This window comes from Hydra vulgaris, chromosome 07 (genome assembly GCF_038396675.1).
Source record: "Hydra vulgaris chromosome 07, alternate assembly HydraT2T_AEP".
Lineage (NCBI taxonomy): Eukaryota > Metazoa > Cnidaria > Hydrozoa > Anthoathecata > Hydridae > Hydra > Hydra vulgaris.
In genome coordinates, this window is record NC_088926.1 from 23,215,411 (window position 1) to 23,240,140 (window position 24,730).

Genomic DNA, 24,730 nt, shown 5'->3' on the forward strand with positions numbered 1-24,730 from the left:
ACTGTCCAACACTGCAAATTTTGAGTTATTTTTTATGATGTCCAACTACTGTATATATATATATATATATATATATATATATATATATATATATATATATATAATATATATATATATATATATATATATATATATATATATATATATATATATATATATATATATATATATATCTATATATATATATATATATATATATCTATATATATATATATACATATATATATATATATATATATATATATATATATATATATATATATATATATATATATATATATATATATATATATATATATATATATATATATATATATATATATATATATATATATATATATATATATATATATATATATATATATATATATATATATATATATATATATACAGGGCTTGTGATGAAGAAAATCGTCAAGCGTGTTAAATCGCGCTCGTAAAATTAGAAAGTGTTTTCATCGAGCGTGATTATGTGCGCTCGAAATAACGTCGGCGAGCGCGATCATGAAAATTGCTGAAGGCGATGCTCATAAAAAGCTTTTTATTTTTTTATATCTTTTTTTATTTGTTACATAATTCTTTCGTCAAAAAATGTTTGAATTAGTATCACACTCATGAAACTACTTCAACGAAGTAGATTTTTATATTTCCAAACTTCTTGTATATTGTCAGATCGCGATTTTATTTTTAACTATTTATATTAATAAAAAAATAATATCAAACAAAAACGCAACTTCTTATTGATTTAGTATTGAAGTATAATTTAGTGTTTTGATTCGTTGTTTTGATATATGCATTTTAAAATGTTACGCGGTAAACTTAATTAACGGTTAATGGTTTTTATATTTTTTGATATTTTTTATTCAAATTAATTATTTAATTTTTTTCTAAAATTTCTTTTTTAAATTACGTTTTTTTAACCTTAAAAAAATAACACAAGAATAATTTGAAATAATAATAAATTAGAATAATAACTTTCCATTTAATAAATGTTGACGTTATTACTTTGTTTCCTTTTCGAATGCGATTGCGAACATTCTAAACAACAGAATCGTTTTAAATTTGAGTTAAAATAAATAATAGTTAATAAAAAAACCTATACTATAAACAAAAACTAATTTTAAAAGTTACTCTATTATTAATATTTATTTTTATTATAAACGATGTGTGGAATATTACAAACAATAAATCAAATAAATCTTACTTGATATTTTCACAAGATTAAAAATACTCTAAATAGATTAAAAATAAAGTTTTAATTTTCTTATAGTGGTTTTCTAATTTTCTTTTCTTATTTTATTTGCGCATTTTTGTATTCACATTGTGTTTCCACGTGCACATTCCATAATAGAAATTAGTGACTATTAACGACTTCGAACTGCTCATTCATTACGTTAGTGCAAAAGAGAACGACGTAGTGCTTTTTATATTTTATATTAGTGCTTTGATAATAGTATATCTTTAATAAAAAATCTTTTTTAAATATTTTATGAAAATAAAAAAATAATCCCGAACTCTTGCACGAGCGTTATTTTATACGCTCGTTATAAGCTGAACGAGCGTTGTTTATCGCGCCTAGAACGTTTGAAAATACCGTTTACGGGCGCGTTTTACGAGTGGAGCGCGATCGCGCTCGCTTCATCACAAGCCCTGTATTATATATATATATATATATATATATATATATATATATATATATATATATATATATATATATATATATATATATATATATATATATATATATATATATATATATATATATATATAAATATTTATATGTATATAAATATATATATATATATATATATATATACTTGATACATATATATATATATATATATATATATATATATATATATATATATATATATATATATATATATATTATATATATATATATATATATATATATATATATATATATATATATATGTATCAAGTTATTAAGTATCACAGTGTTTCAATTGTAATTTGTAAGTTTATTTTAGCAAAAATAATGTTGGATCAATGCGAGTATTGATATCACCACAGGCAGATGCATCTTACGTCTTAATTCAAACTCCTGGTATTTTTAATCAAGTAAGTAGGGCAACTTTTGCTTTTTAAAAATTTCAAATTTATATGACATTTTTTTTTTTATGCGACGTGATAATATTGTATGTATTTGGTTTGATCATTATATTGATAAATAAATTAAAGCTATAAATAAAACTTTATTTTTAAACGCTATTATAAATGCACCATAATTATTTTTATTAAAATATGAGTAAGAAAATACATTTTCTTTTTAGAAAATATAAAAACTTTACAAGAAATTTTAAAAGGCATAAAAATTCTATTAAATGTCAAGAGCTTATCTCCAAATTGCTTTCAAAAAACATACATAACTTTAACCAATTCTTATTTCCAAAAAATTTAACATATTTTTCACAATAATTAATCAACTCATAAATCCATTGTTTTTGGTGTTCCTCGGGGTTCTGGGTTTGGTTTTCTATTGTTTTTGACATATCTAATGATGTATATACTCTTATTAGTCCATCCATTTGCCAATGATACAAATATCTTGTATACTAATAATCTTGCACATCTTTTCATTCTTTGTGTAAAAATATAAATATAACAGATTCATTGAGTAAATGCAAACTTAATTTTTCCTAATTCGGGAAAACTATACTATTTTTTTCATCTCGTTGATAAAAATGTAAAATTAAATTTTAATAAAGATGCCTTAATGCAATAAATGTTATTAAAATCTCAATGTCTTTATCTAGATATAGATAAATATAGATAATCTATATCTATAGATATAGATAATCTATATCTATAGATATAGATAATCTATATTTATAGATTTAGATAATCTATATCTATAGATAAAGATAATATATATCTATAGATATAGATAATCTATATCTATAGATATAGATAACCTATATCTATAGATATAGATTATCGATATCTATAGAAATAGATATCAAGATAATTAATACCATTTGTTAGATTTAGGCAGTATTTACGCATTTCATGGAGTTTTCATGAAGATACGCTCCATAAATAGTAGATCAAGCTAGTGTCATGGTTTCTAAATCTTTTATAAAAAAAAAAAAGAAGAAGGCTTTAATACAATATTTACCTAAATTTGATGCAATTTAGCTATATCTTCTAACCAAATAACTTAGAAACTATTCAACAAAAAAAATTTCAAGTTTGGCCCAAATATTTATTGTTAGTAAGTTAAAGACACTAATTAAAATGATTGAAGTACCTTCTTCCAATATTTTTTAAATGCCCTTATGGTAACGGCGATAGTTTTTTGATCATAAATGTGAAGTTCCTTCCAGTTTTGGGATCATAATTTCTAAAAAAATGTTATTTGAACCTTGATTTTGGTGAATGACATAGGTTAACAGAACATTCAGTGAAAACTTCAGAGCGGTAGCATAATTATTTTATGAAATGCATTGTTTGAAGTTGAAGCAAAAATTCACATCTTTGAAAAAAACACAAATCAAAAAAATATTCATAAAAAGCATAACTTTAAGTAAAATATCCTCCAGGAAGATAAGGATCTGTTACTTATTTTTCATTTTGAATTTCTATAAATCCTTTTCTTAATTTTCCTGGTTGCCTTTCTTTGCTTTTTACCATCATCTGATGCTTTCTTTTTTGACATTCAAGTACTTATTCTATCTTTATGAGCTTAACCATTTTGAAAAAATATACCGTCACTAATATTAAAGTGATTTAAAACTTTGTGTAAAGCATTAGTGCTATCATCGAAATAAACAATTTCAGAATAAACTCAAATTGGCACTACTGTAGTTTCTTCCCTCTCCCCCTTATTTATTTTTATTGTTGGTTATCATAGAGAATTTTATGCTAATTAAGGATCGTATAAAAACATAGGTCTGAAAATCAACAGACAGTGTTCTAATTTGATGTTGAAGTTTAAAAAATTACACTAAAAAAAGCTAATATTTAACATATTTTAAAAACGTGTTATACCTAAATTTACATTTAGAAATCAATCGTTTAGAAAAAAAAATTAAATTACGCGGCCCGCTTTTTATTGTCATCAAAATTAACATTTAATAAAATTAAATTGAATATTTTTATAAATATATATATATATTTTTTAATTAATTTTATTCAAAAATGAGTTTAAAATATTGCTTTTTTGATGTACATACATGGACTGACGAATAGGGATTGGCGCAATTAAATGTACATACATCGACTGACAAATAGGGATTGGCGCAATTAAATATACATACATTGACTGAAAATTAGGGATTGACGTAATTAATTGTAGCTGGTTTGGGATAGTTTTAGGGTTAGGGCTTAAGATCAATCAGAAATTGATGGGTTATGCATTTTTATACAGTTTTGCTTTTCAAGTTTAAACAGGATTTTTTTAAAGTTATCCTTGAAAAGGAATTTAATCATAACTAAGTATGAAAAAAATTTTAAATGTTAGCATTTTTTAGTGTAATTTTTTTAACTTCAACATCAAGTTAGAGCATTTTTTGTTGATTTTCATACCCAAAATTCTCTATCATAATCGATAAAACTAAAAGGGGGAGAAACTGCAGTAGCGCCCTCTAATTTCTAATATTTTTTGCTCAACAAAAATAATTTTATGCACTTTCTCCAAATTATTTGATTTATGCCTACATTTGAGTTTAGTTTTTGACCATGAAGACATTTGAGTAACAGCTCATTTTCTGATAGACTAATAAGAATTAGCTTTATAACATCATGACTCCATTTTGGTATTGCTGTGACTAATAAAACCTTTTCCTGTTGACTTGTATTTTTTAAACATACACCAAGTATGTTCCATAGTGTCACGTCTCTAGAGTCAGAACATATAGTGGTCTGCTCTATGAATCTTTTTAGCAGTTGACAGTCAATTAAAATTGAATAATCGTTTTCATTAGTGGATGAAACTTGAGTTGTAGTTTTCACTTCTCTTAAAGTTATTTATGTATACATAGTGTCATAGTGTTTCAAACATACACCAAGTTTGTTCTATAGAGTCACATTCAAAACATATTCGCAATATATATGTACATATATGCAATCAGAATATGAACATTTATGCAAACTTGAACATTCATGCAATCAGAACATATATGCAATTTTCACTTCCCTTAAAGTTTTTCTATTTGAAAAACTTGAAAAAATTTTCTGAAATTAAACTTTTCTTAGCTATGTGTTGATTATTTCTAAACTTATGTTTTCTCTTTCTTTGACAATTGGATGGATTACTCATTAATTTCAAATATAATAATAAGAAACAATAAACTTTATTTTCAATAAATCTTCTTCAAGAACAAGGCAAGGACTCTAACTACTCGGTGTAGTTAAGGCAATTTTAAAATATTATACCGCCTGTATGATATTTTGCTGACTACAACATATTTCCGTTAAAAAATCAGGTCTGTGAATTATGAAAAGACGAAAAAAATTAAAATGAAAAATTTTGCGTTATCATAAAATACAAATGTTAGTAATGAAAAAACCCAGACCAAAAATTATTTTTTTTAAAAAAATCTTAAAATCACAATCGCTTGTACAAATTTGAACAAGATTTTAAATAAATTTTTTTTTTTGGTAAATGAAGATCATAGTTTAATATGATCTGTTCTGATCGTTGATTAGCAATTTTTTTTTTACTATAAGCTCTTTCTTGGTGAGAATTTTAATATATTTTGTGAAAATAGGTAGAAATATTTTATTTTGACAACTATATGTAGTTAAAAAACGTCAGAACCGATTAGAACTAGATTAGTGACTCGCATAGTCCGCTATATTGGATCCTGAAGTACCGTCGACATCTGCGTCCATTTTCTGTTCCGTTTTTACAAAATGCTTTTTTGGCACGTCAGCGCTTCAAGCATTGTTTGATAGATCAGCCACTTTCAGTCACATTGTTTGTTTCATTTTACAAACAAGAAGGATCTCTAAGCATCAGTAAATTTTTATTTTTGTGTATCCGTAGCCATTTTGGTGTTTTTTCCCTTTGAAATAAGGTAAGTTTTTTTTTTTTAAATAAAATTTATCTATTGACCGTACATATCTAATTTTTAACCATACACCTAGCAAATTCGTTTTTCTATGTTAGTTTAAAATTGTATTACAATCAGTTTAGTCAACAATATAAAGTTTTTAAGCACAAATCTACATGTTGCCATTGTCGGCCGACTACCAATTATCGATAATGATATCGTTTTTTTTTAAAAAGTAAAACTAAGGAGCCATGATACTAGTCTAGACTCTAGATTACTCTAGAATTAGATCTATTTCTATCTGTTAAAATGTGAACATATTATAATTGTAAGTTATTAGATCTAGAATGTAGATTATTCTAGATCTAGATTGGAAAATTAGACTTAGTGACTCAGACTTTATTACTTTATAAGTTTATTCAGTGAACTTAAGTGACTAGTTTAGTCAGTAGTGACACAGTCTTAGAACTTTTAATTGTTGATTGATCTATTCTAGACTCTAGAATCTGTGACTATATATATATTATTATATTATGGATCTAATTCTTTCTTTTTTTTTCCGTTTTTAGGTCCACAAATTCAAAATGAGAAAAACAACCCAGGATTTATGGAGTTTCATTGGAGAAAATTTTTCCCTAATCAACATACTTATCAAGAATGGGTGTATTTTATATCTAAAATATCAAAGTAAAAAAACTCTTGCAGAGTCTACAAAGATTTTAACTGAATATTTGCCAAAGGCTGATGTTGTTAAGCTAAAGACTGCCATTAAAAGAACAGAAGATGGTTTTTTAAAATTCAAAAAAGTTCCTGATCGATACTGGTTTGAAATAGTTAATTATTGTGATATGCCTTTCAGGTATCAACCAAAGGAGGATGAGTCTACTAAAGCAATGACCAGTATAAATCTTAATACAGCCTTTATGGCAGATACTACTGATACAGGAATAGTTGACACAACCTGCTTCATTGACAATGTGGAAACAAAAGTATCTTCACGCTAAAGACAACCAGATAGTTTTGAAATCTCTGAATCATAAAAAGTACATTAATTCAATAAGGAAGCTAAAGATATCAAACAGTAAGCTAAAAACTCAGTTAAATAACTTATTAGAAAAAAACAGATCTGAAGCAAAAGAAAGAGATAAACACATTAAAAGCATTGAACTTGAGTTCAAAATGGAGTTGGTGAAAGTAAAAAAGGAATGTTTTCAACTCACAGAACAAAACCATTATCTCTTAAGTTTGATCTTAGAGCCACAAGACAAAAGTGTGGTTGAAACCATGATAGGACGAGCATATAGTCCAGCATTGAGGAAATGTGTCTACAGGTCCTTAGTTAGCCAAGTACCTATCACAAATATAAGTGATGTTCTAACCCATGTATGTCAGATTTTGACTGGGACAGAACTGTCTTCAGTTCCGCACAAATCAAATGTTGCCAGAATGGCTTTTGAGCTAGGAGTGATATCTCTTATTCAGACAGGAGAGGCTCTACATACTTGTGATGTTGCGACTTTGACATTTGATGCCACTACAGTGGTGGACAAACATCTCAACGAATTCCATGTAAGTGTTTACCCACAAAAGCAGTCACTTACCATTTCTACCATGAGACTACCAGGGGGTAGAGCATTTGATTATGCCACACAAATATTAACAGCATTGAAAGAAGTAGCTGATACTTATGCTGATTTTACACAGATGTCTAGAGTAACAGTTAAAGAAATTTTTTTGTCCAAAATTAAAAGTTGTCTTTCAGATAGGGCACCTATGAATTATTGTGTTATTGAATTGCTAAAACAGGATATTAATGTTGAACTTCTAGAACTTCATTGCAATGTGCATCCATTGGACGGAATAGCTACAGCGTCTAAAAAAGCTCTCATTGATGTAGACAAAGAGCTGAAAATTAAAACTGCCACTGGAAAAGAAGGATCTGTATTGTCTTTTCTGTACAACCTTTCAAAACTTAGGTAACTATATCTAATTTATATATTCTTTGTTTTGCTAACCTTTTTAAATAACAAATATGATGTATGGTACTATAAAAAAATATAACGCATAATATATATTTTATATATATATATATATATATATATATATATATATATATATATATATATATATATATATATATATATATATATATATATACATATATATATATATATATATATTTATTTATTTATTTATTTATTTATTTATTTACTTCTAAAAGTAAAACAAATTGAAAACTATTTTTAGATATAGCTTCAAAGGTGAACCAGCAACATTTAAGTCTTTCTTGAGAGAACATGGAGTTGCTCCAGGAACCTTTCTGCGCTATGTTGGAAACAGGGTACATGTAATTTTTCACATGGCTGGAGTTACTATATTCCATCTACAGCTGCTAAAGTCATTTCTTCAGAAGTAAGAGTTTTATTTTTACAAATTATTGATAGAGCTTTAAAAATATAATTGAAAATCAAATTAACATTTTGAAATATTACTTTCAGACACCACAAAAATGTTGTGAGTAAAGCTCTTTTTGGGGACATCGGTAAAGATGGCATCATCTTTCAGCTGCAAGCTCTAGGATTTTTCGATTGGAAAAGTAATTACAGGCCCGTGGATGAAACTAGTTTATGGCAATGTATTGCAGAAATCTAATCTTGAACTGGTATTTTTTTTTTTTTTTTTTTAAATAATAGTGGTTAAAACTTATTTTTAGTAAAATTGATCATATTTAATTGTTGTCTTTCTATCTTTTTTGCTTAATATTATTTTAGCTTAAGAAAATTTGTGTACCCTTTTTCATTTATTTTTACATTTCATTAAATTTAGGTACCCATGTTCCAGATTTGCCATCAAAGAATCACCCAGATGAAACAAAGTTCCAATGATTTGTTGTCAACAGATCTAGATATTTTTGGGCAAAATTTAGTGTTTGACGAGGTGCACAAGTCATTGCTGAAAACAACTGATATAACGCTCCTCAACAAAATAACATCAACTCTTCTGAGTTCTATTGAGTGTGTTATTCATAGACAACTGCACAATTATATATCTGGGCCTCTATCTAACCCTACTGAGAAAATATTGAAGGACACACTATCAGCACCTGCCAACAATATGCATGCAGAACGTGCTCTTGGCATGACAGACTGTCTACTTAAGCAGGAGTGCTTGAAAGTAAAGGGATAGACGATAACATTAAAACAAGACGGATTGAAGCATCTCAAAAGGCTAACAAGGCATCCAGGCAGAAACTGGAACGAGACGTTAAAAAAGTCTTGCTAAATAATGCCTCTGTTGGTAATGAAATGTTTATAAAAGTTGCCCCAAACCAGAAACCTTTTCTTGAAAAAATGTTAAGCAATCAAAGTATGACTAATCATTTGTTTAATCATAAATGGGAACTAGACAATGGACAGGACAAAATTTTTTATGGACGAATACTAACAGAAAGGCAAAAAGACAAGAGAACTGTGTATGTTACATCTTACTGGGGTTTTGACGAGGACTCATCAGAGGATTTTGACATGTTTATTGAGTCAATTATTGCTGACATGATACTTGGCAAACTATTTTTTGAAGTTTAGTTAACTGTTATTGTTTATGTAAGAAAAAAATTGTCATGTTCTTTTGCTACTTATAAGTTCAAATTCATCTCTTGAAACTGTTCATTTTGATGTGTTTTTTTTACCTATATGTAATCTTAAAAACTTATGAAATATTCATATTTATTTAAAAAAGATCATCAAACGTTTTTTGTAATTTGCATAATTTATGGATAATAATTTCTTTATTTCATTTCATTTTTCATTGCAACTAGTACAAATAAATTCCTCTTGAAACTGCTCATTTTGGTATATACTTTTGTTAATGTATTCATAATACTTTCTGAAATATTTCCATTTGAAAGAAAATTGCTTCACTTTTTTTTATTTCTCTATATAAAGTCCATAGGATGTCAAGGCACTTCGGACAAAATAAAAATCTCAATAACTTTTGAACCAATAATGCCAGCATCATAAAATTGGTGTTGTTGGAAAGCATTTTTCATTCTCTTTTATTTTATTACACATTTATTGGTATTGGATTAAATTAACTTTTTTGGTGCAACTACCTAAACTAGATTCTATAGTTGGTTAAGGCAGTTTTTCAAAAGGTTTGAACTAAATTTATGCGAACGCCGATGAGCGAAAGTGATCTAAAGACTCCAAAATGGTGTTCTTTAGATTCACTATTAGGGGTAGTAAAAAAAGGTTTTGAAAATTATATATAAAAAGAAAAGTTTTTTTAAATATTAGATAAACCTGAAGCAAAAAAAATTAAAACATATAAAGCATTTGTTTGGACATAATGCGCTGATAAAATCATGCTAATTCCAAATAAAAGAATTCAAATAATTTGTAAATCGCCTTAACTACACCAATTACTCGATAATAAAACCAGCTAATTATAATGAAATGTGATTGATGTTTTTGCGTATGTTTTTTAGCCTTCTAATAATTTACAGAATAAGAAAAGCAAGTACGATATAATATGGGAATATCACAAATTTGTGTTAAAATATTATTAAATGAATTAGTAAAAAAAAAAGTAAGCAATGCTATGATGTTGCTAAGGCAACCTTTTTTTTTACGACTTATAGCTAAAATTTTCAAAATTTAAATACCCAGCATAAAAAAGCAATAAATTCTAAACAAGAAACAGTTGTTATGATATTTTAGGGTTTTTTTTCCATAAGAATCACTTTAAATGTCTGTGTTTTGCAATATTTCATTCACATCTTAATTATTGTTGTCAAGTTTAGAGAAAAAGCGATAATTAATAATATGAATTTGTTAACGGCTCAACAAGCCTTAAATAAATTTAACTGAAAGTTAATAGGAAGCCTTCCATTGTAGGGGAGACCGGGGCTAGTTGGCTCGGTTTGTACTCTATGAGCTCTGTAGCTCTAACAGTACGTTTTTTTGAAAATATTAAAGCGTAGTCTTAAAGAGTATGAATTAGGGTAACTTATAAAATTTTCATTCATTTACAAAAAAAAATTCTGGGGGCCTTACCAGGTCCTCAAAAAAAAAAAAACTTGCGCCAACTTACCCAACCACAGGTTAAGTTGGCGCAAACTATAAAAATGATTATTAAAGCACTATCAAGTGCAAAATTAATAGAAATTTTTTTACTACTAATTTTCGCAACAATTTTATCCCAAAAATTAGTATTGCTTTTAGCTGGTACCAAATATTAGTCTACATAACAGCCAAAACAGTAGCCCACTTTTTATCTGTGAAAAAAAAACTTAAAAAAAATTTTCTTAATTTTTTTGTAAGAATAAATTTTTTCAATATTGTAAAAAATTAAAAAAAAATAATAATAATTTTATAAAAATACATTTTTTTTTCCATAGTAAATGCTATGAGCCAACCTACCCCGTAAAAATTTTGCCAACTTACCCCGTAAAAATTTTGCCAACTTACCCCGAAAGCTTTTTTTTCAATAAACAGTCTATAGATCCTGAAAGACGGCAACTTTGAAAAAAATGTCTGACTGGGTATAATAAACCGATTGTGACTGAAACTTTTACAATAATTTTTTTTCATACGACTAACTATTTTCTTTGTAAAGTAAAAAGGAAGCGATGTTCTAAAAGTTACGCTTCTGTCCAAAAAACGCATAAATCTCAATATCTCCCATACGCATGCGCGAATCCTGACAAAACTACAGTGAATAATGAAATGGTCAATAAGGAAGTTTCTGTGTAATTTTTGTCATTTTTTGATGAAAGGCTCTGAAGATAAACGCAGTTCGTCAACTTACCCCTGCGGCCAACTAGCCCCGGCCTCCCTACATTAGTGCAACTTTGATGTGTGGGAAGCCTTTCATTTTACATCAGTGCATCTGTGAACCTTGAGGTGCGGGAAGCCTTCCATTGAACATCGGTACATCTGTAAATGGAACAATTCTAGTGTGTATTGTGAATAAGTTTGAAAAATTAAAACTTAAAAAGAATCTATCTTCATTTCATTATTTGAAACAAAATAAACTTGAACAAATTTAAAAAAAAAGATATTTTAAATCCTCATCATTAAAATCAGTTTATTTAATTATCTTTTTATTATTATTATTTTTATTATTATTAAGTTCGAATATTTTTTAAAAACATGTTGCATGAGTTAAAGCAAAGTTTTTTGTTTTTTTTAGCTCGGAGTTAAACAGCTATTTGTTCAAATTGAAAGGTGGAAAAAAAAATGTTTATAGTAGATGGCAATTAAAAAACAGAACTTTAATGCCTCTAAATAAATTCAAAATAATTTATATTATCAAATAAATTTTCACATTGATTTTCTTGGTATTTTTCATGTTTATGCATTTTAAGTTAACTCGAAGTATTTTTTTAAACATGAAACATTTTAAATGCAATTTTTATTATATATTGTATTTGTATTAATATTCTATTCCATTTTAAATATTACTTCTTATTTAATTAGACAATACTTTAAGATTTTTTAAATTTGTGTTTAAAGAGTTAGTGAATATTATATTCTATTTATAGATATTGATTTTTATATAAAATTTAATAATAATTAATAAAACTGTTAGCCGAAATTGACGTTTAGTTTTTAGACACGTCGATTCACATTTACTTAAAAAAAAAAAAATTATTTTTTTATTTAACGAAGTAAAATTAAACTTTTTCTTTTTTTTTTTTTTTTTTTTTACGAAGTAAAATAAATTAGTCTTTAAACGACTGAAAAATATAAGTAATTGAAAAATATTAATAAATGAAAAATACTAGTAAAAATTAGTATTATTGTTTAATAAATGATTTTACACAGCACTAATTAGGGCCTTTAGGTTAATGTTGATACATGCTGTGTTTTTTATGGGGTTATTCAAAAAAAACATTTGTTTATTTCAGTTTGTAAAGATTAATGGATTGAATCGTGCTATTACAGAGGTAGCCAATTTTTTATTTGATACAAATTTCATGCAACAAATCGATTTTTTATAAGTTAAAAATTTATTCTGGCTACCTCTGTAGTAAGATAGATACTTCAGATAATTTTTACCGGTTTGAACTGTGTAGATAACCACCTCTAAATATCGACAATAGATTATTCTCCTGAAACTTGTTATTATTGCAATAAAAAACGAAATGGTATAATAAATAAACATGCTGTCATGTTCAATAAAGAAACTATCGGTTTACAACTCCTTATTACTGGTAAACTATTTTAAACCGGAAAAGAAGAAAAAAATCCGAATTTCTAAATATTTGATTGCACAAAAATAAATATAGAATGTCCTGTGTTAAGAAATTATTTCAAAATATTTAATGGTTCTCGGATTATTAAGCTCTTTTATTTTTTAAGGTGGTTCACCTATTTAAAAAAAAAATACAAAATCTATTTTTTTTTCTTTATTTCGAAAGGTTTTTGTTCATAATTTATTCAGCTTTCTTATAGTAATAAAAACTTTTAAAAACCTCCTTTAGTTTTGTTTTTTTTATTGAATAAAATCTGACCTTAAAGATTAGATAAGATTAAAATTTATTAGAACAAGTGATACATGTTCTAAAGGACACGCAGGTTCATAAAATATGAAAGACTCTGGCAGCGTACCCTACAATCACCTAATACATATGCTAGTACATATGACATCGAGTTTACACTTTAGTTTGCGTAATTTGAATTTATTACCTCGAGTGTAAGTATAGTTTTTTATTAAAAAAACTATACTTACACTCGAGGTAATAAATTCTGGAAACTGGATTTATTTAGGCCAACTAAATTCTTCAGAATTTTGGAACATGCAATCATGTCTTGCTTAAGGCGACAAATTTTTGGTTGTTCCAAACCAAAAATTCTAAATCTATTAAAATGTGAAAAGTTATTTAGTTTAGCAATTCTCTTGGTAAAACGTCTTTGCACTCTTTCAACTGCTTTTTTCATTTCAGTGTGGTTTGGCGATCAAACCGGAGAGCAATATTCTAAGATCGGTCTTATGTAGGTAGTGCAGGCTTTAACGATAACAGGTGGATCGCGACTTTTAAAACATATAAGAATTAAATATCCTCGAATGTTTGATGCGCGGACATTTTTTGAAGTATGATTATTGTAATTTAAGTAAGAATCAATCGTAACATCCAGATTTTTGGGTTTTTAGATCAGGTTAAGCTATGATCTCCTTATTGGTAGTTGTAATTTATATCTTTACAAAATGAAGGTGTTGTTCTATGAGTAAAAGATGCATAGCAAACGCACTGAATGATAAAGAATTCGTCAGCACATCGAATATTTAACTCATTTACAAGATTATTTTCTGTATTTGAAAATTAAAAAATCTGTATCACTTCTAAAATGTCTGGGGGCTTATGATATGTTATTTTAAGTTGCAACTGTCTAAACTTAAAAGTATAACTTTAAAACTTGATTTTCTCGTTTTTGTAATTTTTCATAAGCTCAAAACTTCATAACTTTAGTTAAACACTTGCTTTTGAAATTTTTTACAGTTTGTTCATTATAGTTAGAAAATCCATTTGTGTCTTAGATATCTAATAATAATGATGGCTAATAATATTTTTTGTAATATATTATGTAATAACGTTGATTTTAAGTGAAATCTTTACAAAAAGTATAATTATATCATACGGGAGCATATATTTCTATAAAACAAGGCGCAAATGAAAGATATATGTTTAGAACAAGTATGCATATTTTTGGTAACAGCTGTCGTGAACTTTTTTAGTAGAGGAGAGCGGGGCACCATGAAACATTGTAATTGTGGAGGCATTTTAAGAGTTGTGAAAACCGCTTTTATATAGTTAAACAGTTGCAACAAGAGCTATGTTTTAAAAAAAATGATATCATTTGACATCATTAGGCCTGCGAGGGATCGAAATTTTTATTTTTTTGATGACAAAGTAATTTATTAGTTTTTAAAGCTCATAAGTTTTAAGGTACCTTTAATCTTATTACTAATGAGTTCTTTTTTTTTTCCTTTCTTTTTTTGTCCAACCAATTGATTGTTTTGTTCAAATTGATTGGTTGTTGATTGAACATAACGTCTTTTATTGGGCGGTTTACCTTCTTTATTTCAAATAATATTGTTGATGTTTTCTAAATAATATTGTGGATGTTTTCTTTTTGATTTATCTTTGCATTATGATAATTTTGGGCAATGTTTGCATTGTGCCTTGCCTGTTTTTTTGAGATTAAAAAAAACCCCAAACCTTCAAAGTTAAAGTTTTGAAATTATTTTTTTTTTAATTAACTTTTTAAATTAAATTTATTAACATGCGAAGAAAAATTTTTACTTTTAAGCAATAAAACTAAGCAGTTCTTCTGATTGTCTGAAAAACAAAAATGTTTTTTAACAAGCTATGACCTTGCAACATTATTTTAACAAGCAATAACCTTGCAGCATTATTTTAACAAGCTATGACTTTGCAACATTATTTTAACAAGCAATAACCTTGCAGCATTATTTTAACAAGCTATGACCTTACAACATTATTTAGCAATATAAACAATAAAAAGAGCCTTTTTTTTTTTTTTTAAACATCTTCGCCTCCAACAAGACTGCAAACAACCACTAATTAGAGTTGGAAGTTACTGGAAGAGAAAAGATGAAGATTGTAGAGCAAGATAAGGATTGACAGACAACTTATAGGATCGCAAGTTATATGAATCAGGAAAACAAGATGAAGGAAGCGAATTTCAAAGAACTGATATTTGAGGAATAAAAAATAGACGAATAAGCATTTTTGGAGCACTTAGGAACAGTCACTGAAAAAGAATGAGACTTAATTGAATGACGAGTAACACGAGAATGAATTTTAGTAAATGGCACAAGAGACGCTAGTTTTTTAGAGCAGTGCCCATTATAGTATTTGTAGAAAAGAGAAAGAGAACCAACATTACGACGATGTGATAATGGTTGGAGGTTGGCTTTTAGAGCAGGTTCAACTATGTTACAATGCGTTTTTGCACCTTGTCTAAAAGAGAAAGGGCATTATTAGAAGATTCGCCCCAGATATAGCAACAGTATTCCATCCGAGGACGGATTTGAGGTTTATAGAGATAGAGAATAGAATCCGGAGTAAGAAAGTGTCCAGCTCGATAAAAAGATGCAACCTTAGCAGATGCTAATTTTGCAACGGATTTGATATATGGTTTCCAAGAAAGCTTGGAAGTAAGAGTTAATCCTAGAAGATGAAAGGTAGATGACTCATTGAGTACATTACCATTCATAAATATAGGAAGATCTAAATTATTACGATAACAATTGGCTGAACGATGAAAAAAATTGAGATTTATCTGAATTGAAGTTCACCAGCCAATGTGAGCCCCATGCTATAGTAGAAGTGAGATCCTTTTCAATCTTAAATGCCCCGTCCAAGCAATCAGAAAGTGTTAGCTTCTAATCATGATAAGAATAAATGTTAGTATCATCAGCGAACAATGTCACCTTAGATGTCAGAATATCTGGAAGATTGTTAATGTAAATTAAAAAGAGTATAGGGCCAAGGATTGAACCTTGAGGAACCCCTGAAGATACAAAATAAGAAGAACAGTGCTGTCCATCGAGGACAAATTTTATACTGCGAATGGAAAGAAAGGACTCAATAATCTTAAAGATGTTGCTAGATATATCGCAAAAAGAAAGCTTATGTAGTTGACCAGCATTCCAAACTTTATTAAAAGCTTAAGAAATGAGAAATAAAACCTATTGGTTATTACTGTTAGCAAATCAGCTGTAGAACGAAAAGATCGAAATTCATATTGATGATCAGAAAGTAAGTTATTAGATTAAAGATAAGAGATTAAGTGTTTATTAATTAAAGACTCAAAAACCTTGCTTGTGATAGGAAGAAGACTAATGGGACAGTAGTTAGAAGAGTCAGATTGCTATCCAGAATTTTTGAAAATAGAGATAACAGATGCCGCTCTCCAGCAGGCTGGAAAACAAGACTCTAATAAGCACTTGTTAAATAATTTTGAAAGTATGAATGACAGCTCCGGAGAACACTTCTGCAAGACTACAACAGGTATGTTGTCTGAACCACAAGCTGTTGAAGAGTCTAAGCAGGAAATCACTTTTGATCCAGAAGCTGGAGTTATACGAATGTCAAGCAATGGATCAATCTGTTTGACGGCTATATCAGGTAAAACGCAAATAGTGGAATCAAGAGATGAGACTGATGAAAAGTTCTTAGCAAACAGTTCAGCTTAGTCTTTAGGTGAGGTGACAAAGTCTGTACCATACAAGAGAGGAGGAATTACAGATTTGCTCTTATTATTGATACTAAGACTTAAGGATTCTCCAGAAGTCACAAGAGCCTAATTTTTGTGATAAAATACAAAATTTCATGAACTAAGAATAGCGGGCTTTGGTGTTACACAAAACATTTTACAATTGTTTCTAGCAGTAATAAACAGACGTCTGCGTTCTGGAGAACTGTTTTGCTGATAGATATGGAAGAAATGGTTTCGATTGGCAATTGCACCAGCAATGTGAGGAAAGCCTTGGAGAAGAGCGAAACCTCTGAATCTACGAAGTTATGTAAGAAGCATATTTTTTAACAGGAAGATTTCTACCCGAGGGCCATCACGAAGAAAATCACGGAAAGAGCCCCAGTCAGCTTTAAGGTTATTAAAATTTCTTTCCAGCTTATTATAATTTATAACTAGTTTTCAAACAAACAAACTATCAATTAATACAGAAAAAACTAAATGGATGTTTTCCTATTCAACTTCAAAAAAAAGTTAATTCTAAGTATTACACCTCTTATTTTTGTTGGCAATATTGAAATAAAGTGAACAAAAATTACAAAATTTTTACGCATTCATACTGATGAAAATCTTAAATGGAAAAATCACGTTAATAATCTAAATAACAAAATTGCTAGAACTATTGGAATATTATACAAATCAAGAAGTTTTCTTAATAAACATACTTTAATTCCATAATATTATTTATTTATTCAATGCCATTTTAAATACGCTATATTAGAACCTCTTCATCGTCAACAGAAACACATTGCACTTCTTATAAACTTTAAAGATCGTTTTACTCATGCCAGGACTCTCTTACTTAAAATGAATATTTCAAATATATATCAGCTTAACGTTTATAATGTTTTATGTTTTTTGTGTAAATGTAAAACCAACGACTCCCCTTCTTCCTTTTATAATTTGCACTCACTAAAAGAAAAAAAACAAGCGCCATCTACGAAATGCAAAATTTCATTTTATTCAATAAATGTAAAAAAATTTTATTCAATTAATGTAAAAAAAACTTAATGAATGCTAAAATTTTCGCATACTAATTATAGGAAAGCTTATGCTTCATTTCGAGGAGCCTTTCTTTGGAATTAAATAGTTTAGAAATATTTTGACTTTTCTCATGAATTCAATTTTAACTCGTTTAAAAGAAAACTTAAGAAAATTATTTCTGAGTTTTTATAAATATATCATGAACCATTTAAATAAATGATTCATGATATATAAAAAGACTTTGAATGTGCTATGTTTTTATCGTTATTTTCTTATATTTTCGATTTTCTTACTTTCTCATAAAAGCATAAATCATGCCTAATATTTATTATTATAATACGATTTTTAACTTATATTTCAGTTGTGAAACGAAAAATAATATAATATTAAAAAGAAAAAAAAATTTACGTGTACAATGTATATTGTATTGTATATGCTTGTATGGAGGTGCCTATGTAAGCGTGTACGTATGCGTGTGTATGTGTACTTTGTATGTATGAGTATGTATATGCATGTATATATAAGTATATGCGAGTGTGTATGTATGTAAACTCATATCTAACCTATTTTGTTGTCTTCATAACCAACCTGTGCATATTTCAAAGTCGAAAAATGAAATGAAGGACAAGAAAGAACTTTTACGACAAACCAAATCAGTTCAAACAGACAAGTACTTTTATTTATATGAGATTCAATTTGCGATATTGAAAATGTTTACCCACAAAGTAGAACGACTGCATACATAAGTGTGTAATATGCAAGAAGAAAAAGTGTGCCAACAATAAAAAATAAAATAAACAATGATATTATGACCGAAAAATCAAAATTCCGTAATACGGAATAAATGAATAAAAAGTAAAGAAGAAAAATCATTTATCTAAAAACTATGGAGATGGATATATAGTAAAAGAAATAAACTTCTTATAACTAAACAAGAAAATTAATAAACTTAACTCAACCGTTAGATTACTATAAACACCATAAACACCCAAATACAAAAAATTTTATAAAATTTAGTTTCAAATTCAAGTTGTTTTATATTTTCCCAGAGGTTTTGGGATGAATATGGGTACCACGTAAATGTCAATTAAATATTCACATTTGATAGAAAATAAATTTTGGAGCAATGTATGTGAGTGTTTTCACATATGTCTTATAACTAAATGTAGAATCTATACCCTATGTTGATTTTCTACCCAACTAAATGTAGAATCTATACCCTATATTGGTTTTAGTTCACATTAATTTTTGCTCTTTTATTATCATTCACTTAAGTTTAAGGCCAAAAACATGATTAGTTTTTGAGTCATTTAAGAAACAGAGTAAACCTTTTTTGTCCTTTACATAATTAGTTCGACGCATGTGAAATTAATTTTATTCAAAAAGAAACAAAATTATATGCTGGTTTAGAAAATAATATTGGTTTTTCTTCATAATAAAAGTTATAAAAATCACTTTTTTTTAAAAAAACCAACAACCATTTTTAACAGAAATTGGAATAGTGCGACTTTTTTATATTCATAATGGCTTTTTTTTTATTTCATTTTTCACTTATATTGGGACCCGTAAAAAATGTGGCCTTATCTTAAAAAAGAAAAATCAATTTATTTTTTTAACTAAAAAATAAGGATTCTCCACTCGTTCCATCCTATTCGACGTCTTTAAAAGTAGAGTGTTTCCGTCTCCAAGAAATTTTTTATATGCCAATGGATTTTTTTTAAAAACCTGTTAAACGTTGCAACAGCTCTTACAGATTACATACTACCAGATAAACCCTTGTGATTCACTTCACATGGTGACTAACTATAAGATATATTTTAAAGTTCCTTTTTTAAATCTCCAAATTTTTCCAATATTGCAATATCAACATATTTATCACCTCAAACAGCAGTTACAACGAACTAAAAGCCAATAAATGAACTAATCTCGCTTTGCCAAGAACTATCAATAAAAATTTTAGCTTCCTTTTTCCAACAAAGTCATTTATTGGTTTGGTTTCAGAAGTACTAAATATTCTTTTCTGAGCATCAATTTAAATACTAACATTAAAGTTTAATTTATTTTATTAAAGTCGGTTGGCAAGAAAATTCATGTTTATGCAAAAGGAAAGTATTTAATGACAGAAAAATATTAAATGTTTAAATTAAATGTTTAAGCATGGGGCTCTTCTTGGCTGGTAAACTTTAACTAAAATAAAACTCAACTTTTTTTAGCTAATCATTATCGCAACAATCTAGATCTTCTTACATTTATGTACTCGATGATTCATCTACCCTTCGTCTTTTAGAATTAACTCTTACTTCTGATTTTTCTCGGAAACAATGCATCAAATCATATTGCAAAATTAGTCACCGCTATGATTGCATCTATTTATCGTGCTTCGCCACAAATTCTATTCTTTATCTCTATAAACCTCAAATCTGTCCTTGTATGGAATACTTTTGTCATATCTGAAGTGGATCTTCGAACAGTTCTCTTTCTCTTTAAGACAAGGTGCAAAAACGCGTTGTAAACATAGCTGGACCTGCTTTTGCAAATAACTTTCACCATTGCTGCATTGTTGTAATATTGCTTCTCTTTTTCTTTTCTATGAATGCTATAGGGGGCGCTGCTCTAAAGAGCTAGCGTTTCTTAAGCTATCTACTAAAGTTCATACTCGTGTTACTCGTCATTCGATTACTGTGACTATTCCTAAGTGTTTGAAAAATTCTTATTTGTCTAGTTTTTTTCCTCGAACATCAGTTCTTTGGAATTCGCTCTCTTCATCTTGTTTTTCTTATTCGTTTAATTTGAAATCATTCAAGTCGTCTGTTAATTGTTATCCTGTTTTTTAAACTTCTTTTTTTCTCCTCCAGTAACTTCCAACTCTAATAGTGGTTACTTGCAGCCATGTTTGAAGTGAAGATGTTTTAAAAAAAAAAGCATATAAAAATATATATATTTATATATATAAATAAAACATATATAAAAGAATTAGCTCCTTGTTTTTTGAAATTTGCCGACTGGTATACATTCGCCAAATGACAGTCTAAATTTGCCGACTGACTTGTCTAAAAGGTCTACATTTGCCGACTGACTTGTCTAAAAGGTCTACATTTGCCGACTGACTTGTCTAAAAGGTCTACATTTGCCGACTGACTTGTCTAAAAGGATCAAATTTGCCGACTAAATTCCAAATTCATGATTCATTAATGAATTCGTGATTCATTGATGAATTCGTGATTCATTGATGAATTCGTGATTCATTGATGAGTTCGTGATTCATTGATGGATTCGTGATTCATTGATGAGTTCGTGATTCATTGACGGATTCGTGATTCATTGATGAGTTCGTGATTCATTGATGAATTCGTGATTCATTGATGAATTCGTGATTCATTGATGAATTCGTGATTCATTGATGAATTCGTAATTCATTGATGAACTTGTGATTCATTGATGAATTCGTGATTCATTGGTGAATTCATCATTCATTGATGAATTCATCATTCATTGATTGAGTGTCACACACACACACACACACACACACACACACACACACACACACACACACACACACACACACCTCCCCTTCGCGCCGGCCTTGTTTTGATAAAAATTCTGGTAATTATATTTACACGAACTCATTATTTTTATTAACAATTTTATATTTCATTTACACCTAATAAATTGATCTTTATTTTAGAGTAAAAATCTGTTAATAATTTGGGAAAATCCTGTTGCATTACATTATAAGAGTGAAATAGAAACTTAAAAAATTTCTCTTTTCTTAATATTTTTTAGTTCTGAAAAATCTAAAATTTAATTAATTAAACATAAATATTTCTTTTTCCCGCTTCATTTTATTAAAAAAACATATTGAATGCAACAAATTGAATTTTGAATTTGAACGAAATATCAAGATGCGTAATAAAAACTATTTTTGTTTACTCTTCTAGTTTTGCTGCATTTTGTGGAAATAATTTTGTTTTTTTTCAAATGAAATTTTTGTGAAAATGTTTACACTTCGAGAAAATGTTTATAAATTTTTTTAGTTAAAATACAAACCAATGAAAATGATGGATACCAGGTGTTTACTTTGGGTTAGTTTATACTATTTATAAACGATTTGAATTGTAAAATTGATTGATAAAATAAATTGATTAATTGACAAACGCGAAACTGTTTAATTATTTAACTTATTAATGTTCTAGTTTATTGTTTTCTCTACTTTGTTGAGAACTCTTTGTTGAGATCTCCGTGTTGTTTTCTCTATTTTTTTGAGATCTCTTTGTTGTTTTCTCTACTTTGTTGAGAACTCTATGTTGTTTTCTCTACTTTATTAAGATGTCACTCCATCGCACTGCCACATATTGCAAAAAGCAATCCATTGGTAGATTGAAAGTTCAAAGTTTGCAAAAGACTATAATTACACATTATCCTCAGTATGAAGATCCACATTATCAAGTCCACATCAGAGGCAATTTTACGGGGGTGTTTCACCCCTTACCAACCCCCAAAGAAGGCCATTTTCAAGTTATAGTTGGTTTTTTTTTACGAATTTAGTTGGCTAGTCGGGTATTTTACACAATTTAGTCGGATAAATTTTAGTTTTAAGGACCTTTTTTTTTTATTATTTAGAAGCCAGTCGGTACTTTATAAGAATTAACCCCCCCCCCCCTCTCTTGATTTTATTTGTTGAATCGCCTCTGATCCACATTCTACCTTTTTGTGAAGAAAACCAATGCAGCCTTGCCAGCTTTGCTAAACAAACAGAGAATCTGTTTTCTCCAAATTCAAATCAACTCAGTTAAGATATAAAAAGCTGTTTGTCACCAGAATTATGAAAAGAACTTCCTTAAGACAGTTTCTGACCAGTTTTTATTACAAAAACTGAAATTGTCAAGAGGATTCTTAGTTTGGAACACCTTGGAACTTGTTTCATAATTGATTTCATTTCACTGTTAATCTAAGCTGCATTGATACCTTCGGAGTCTCCATTTGCAAAGATTAGATTTTAAACATCATAAAGGAAACAAAACACCAAACTAATTTCTTGCATTAAAGTAAGTCTTTTGACAACTATAACGGCCATCTTGAGAACAGTTAGGTAGAAGTTATTCAGAGATATCTGACTGACTGCAAATTAAGCATTATCTACCAGCATGGGCGCCCGCAGGATTTTTTGATGTTTTATACAGGATACTTTCACACATTGTGCAAACTCCAAACTTAAGTATGTTCATATCTATGCCAAATGAGGAAGTCTTGCAAAAATTTGGGATGGCAGAGGCTTGGGAACAAAAAAACCCGAAAAAGCTTACCTTTCCCACTGCCTAAACGTAAGGGCACTGATGTAGTAAAATTCTAAAACTAAATTTAAATTCATTGACAAACTTTAAACTTTGCAAAAACATATTGTATATTACAAAAGGTATGACCTTTTGAAAATATGGAGCCTCCTCATTTTAGGGGGGTCGGCCTCCGTCAACCCAAATTTTTTCAAAGCTTCTCATTTGGCATAGGTGTGAACATACTTAATTTTAAAGTTTGTACAATGAGTTAAAGTATCCTATTTGAAACATCAGAAAATCCTGCGGACGCCCATGTCTACCAGTATTTTCTAAAACTCCGTATTATTTCGGCAAATCACATAAAACTTCTTTGTTTTATCTATGTGATTTGTGTATATCTATTTATTTTGCGTGTAGTTACTTTTGTTAACTAATTGTGTTTATCTTTAAAAAACATGCTACTCAATCAGAAAACAATTTAAAAAAACTAAAAACTAGAAACTGGTTCTGTAATTACCCGTTCATCTCTCTATTATGTATTACAAGTTGCCAATGTTAAACTTGTGAAATCAATCTCTACCAGAACAAAGAAGAATTCGCCAATATAATAACAAAGCATCAATTTGACTTTCTCATTTTGATTTACTCCGTTAAACAGTGAGACTAGAGCAGTGAGACTGGATTCAACTTCCCAACAACAAGTTGATGCAATAAAATTAATATAAAAATGTTAACATAAGCACCAAACCAAAGATGACTGTTGCTTTTATGCAAATTTATTAGCACCATTAACAGCCAAATTTAAGGTTGCCTTTGTTATTTTATGCAGCGAGTTTTTAGCGCCACTATAGAAAACTCTTGGAATTAAACTCTTGGAATTAATAGTTGATAAGCGTGGCGAACAGACGTGTTTATTTTTAATCATTAAAATATGGCTAATAAAATTACAATGGCGCTTTTCAAAGAAATTATGGATACACATGAAAACACAATAATGAAAATATTTACCGACAAAATTGATAAACTTGAAATCAAAATATTGAGTATGCAAGAAGAGAATAAATATTTAAAAAATGAAGTATGTGATCTAAAAAAATCTGTTGAATTTGTCAGTGATAAATATGAAAACTTATTATCGATTATATCAACTACTAAAAAGACATCAACTCAT

At 28.2% G+C, this 24,730-nt stretch overlaps 1 long non-coding RNA gene across 1 annotated transcript; it reads left to right on the plus strand.

Moving 5' to 3' along the window:
• Nucleotides 1-1,977: 1,977 nt before the first annotated feature.
• Nucleotides 1,978-12,349, plus strand: LOC136082133 (uncharacterized). Its single transcript, XR_010639417.1, has 2 exons — nt 1,978-2,082; nt 12,210-12,349. It is a non-coding gene; the product is annotated as an uncharacterized LOC136082133 (long non-coding RNA).
• Nucleotides 12,350-24,730: the final 12,381 nt, after the last annotated feature.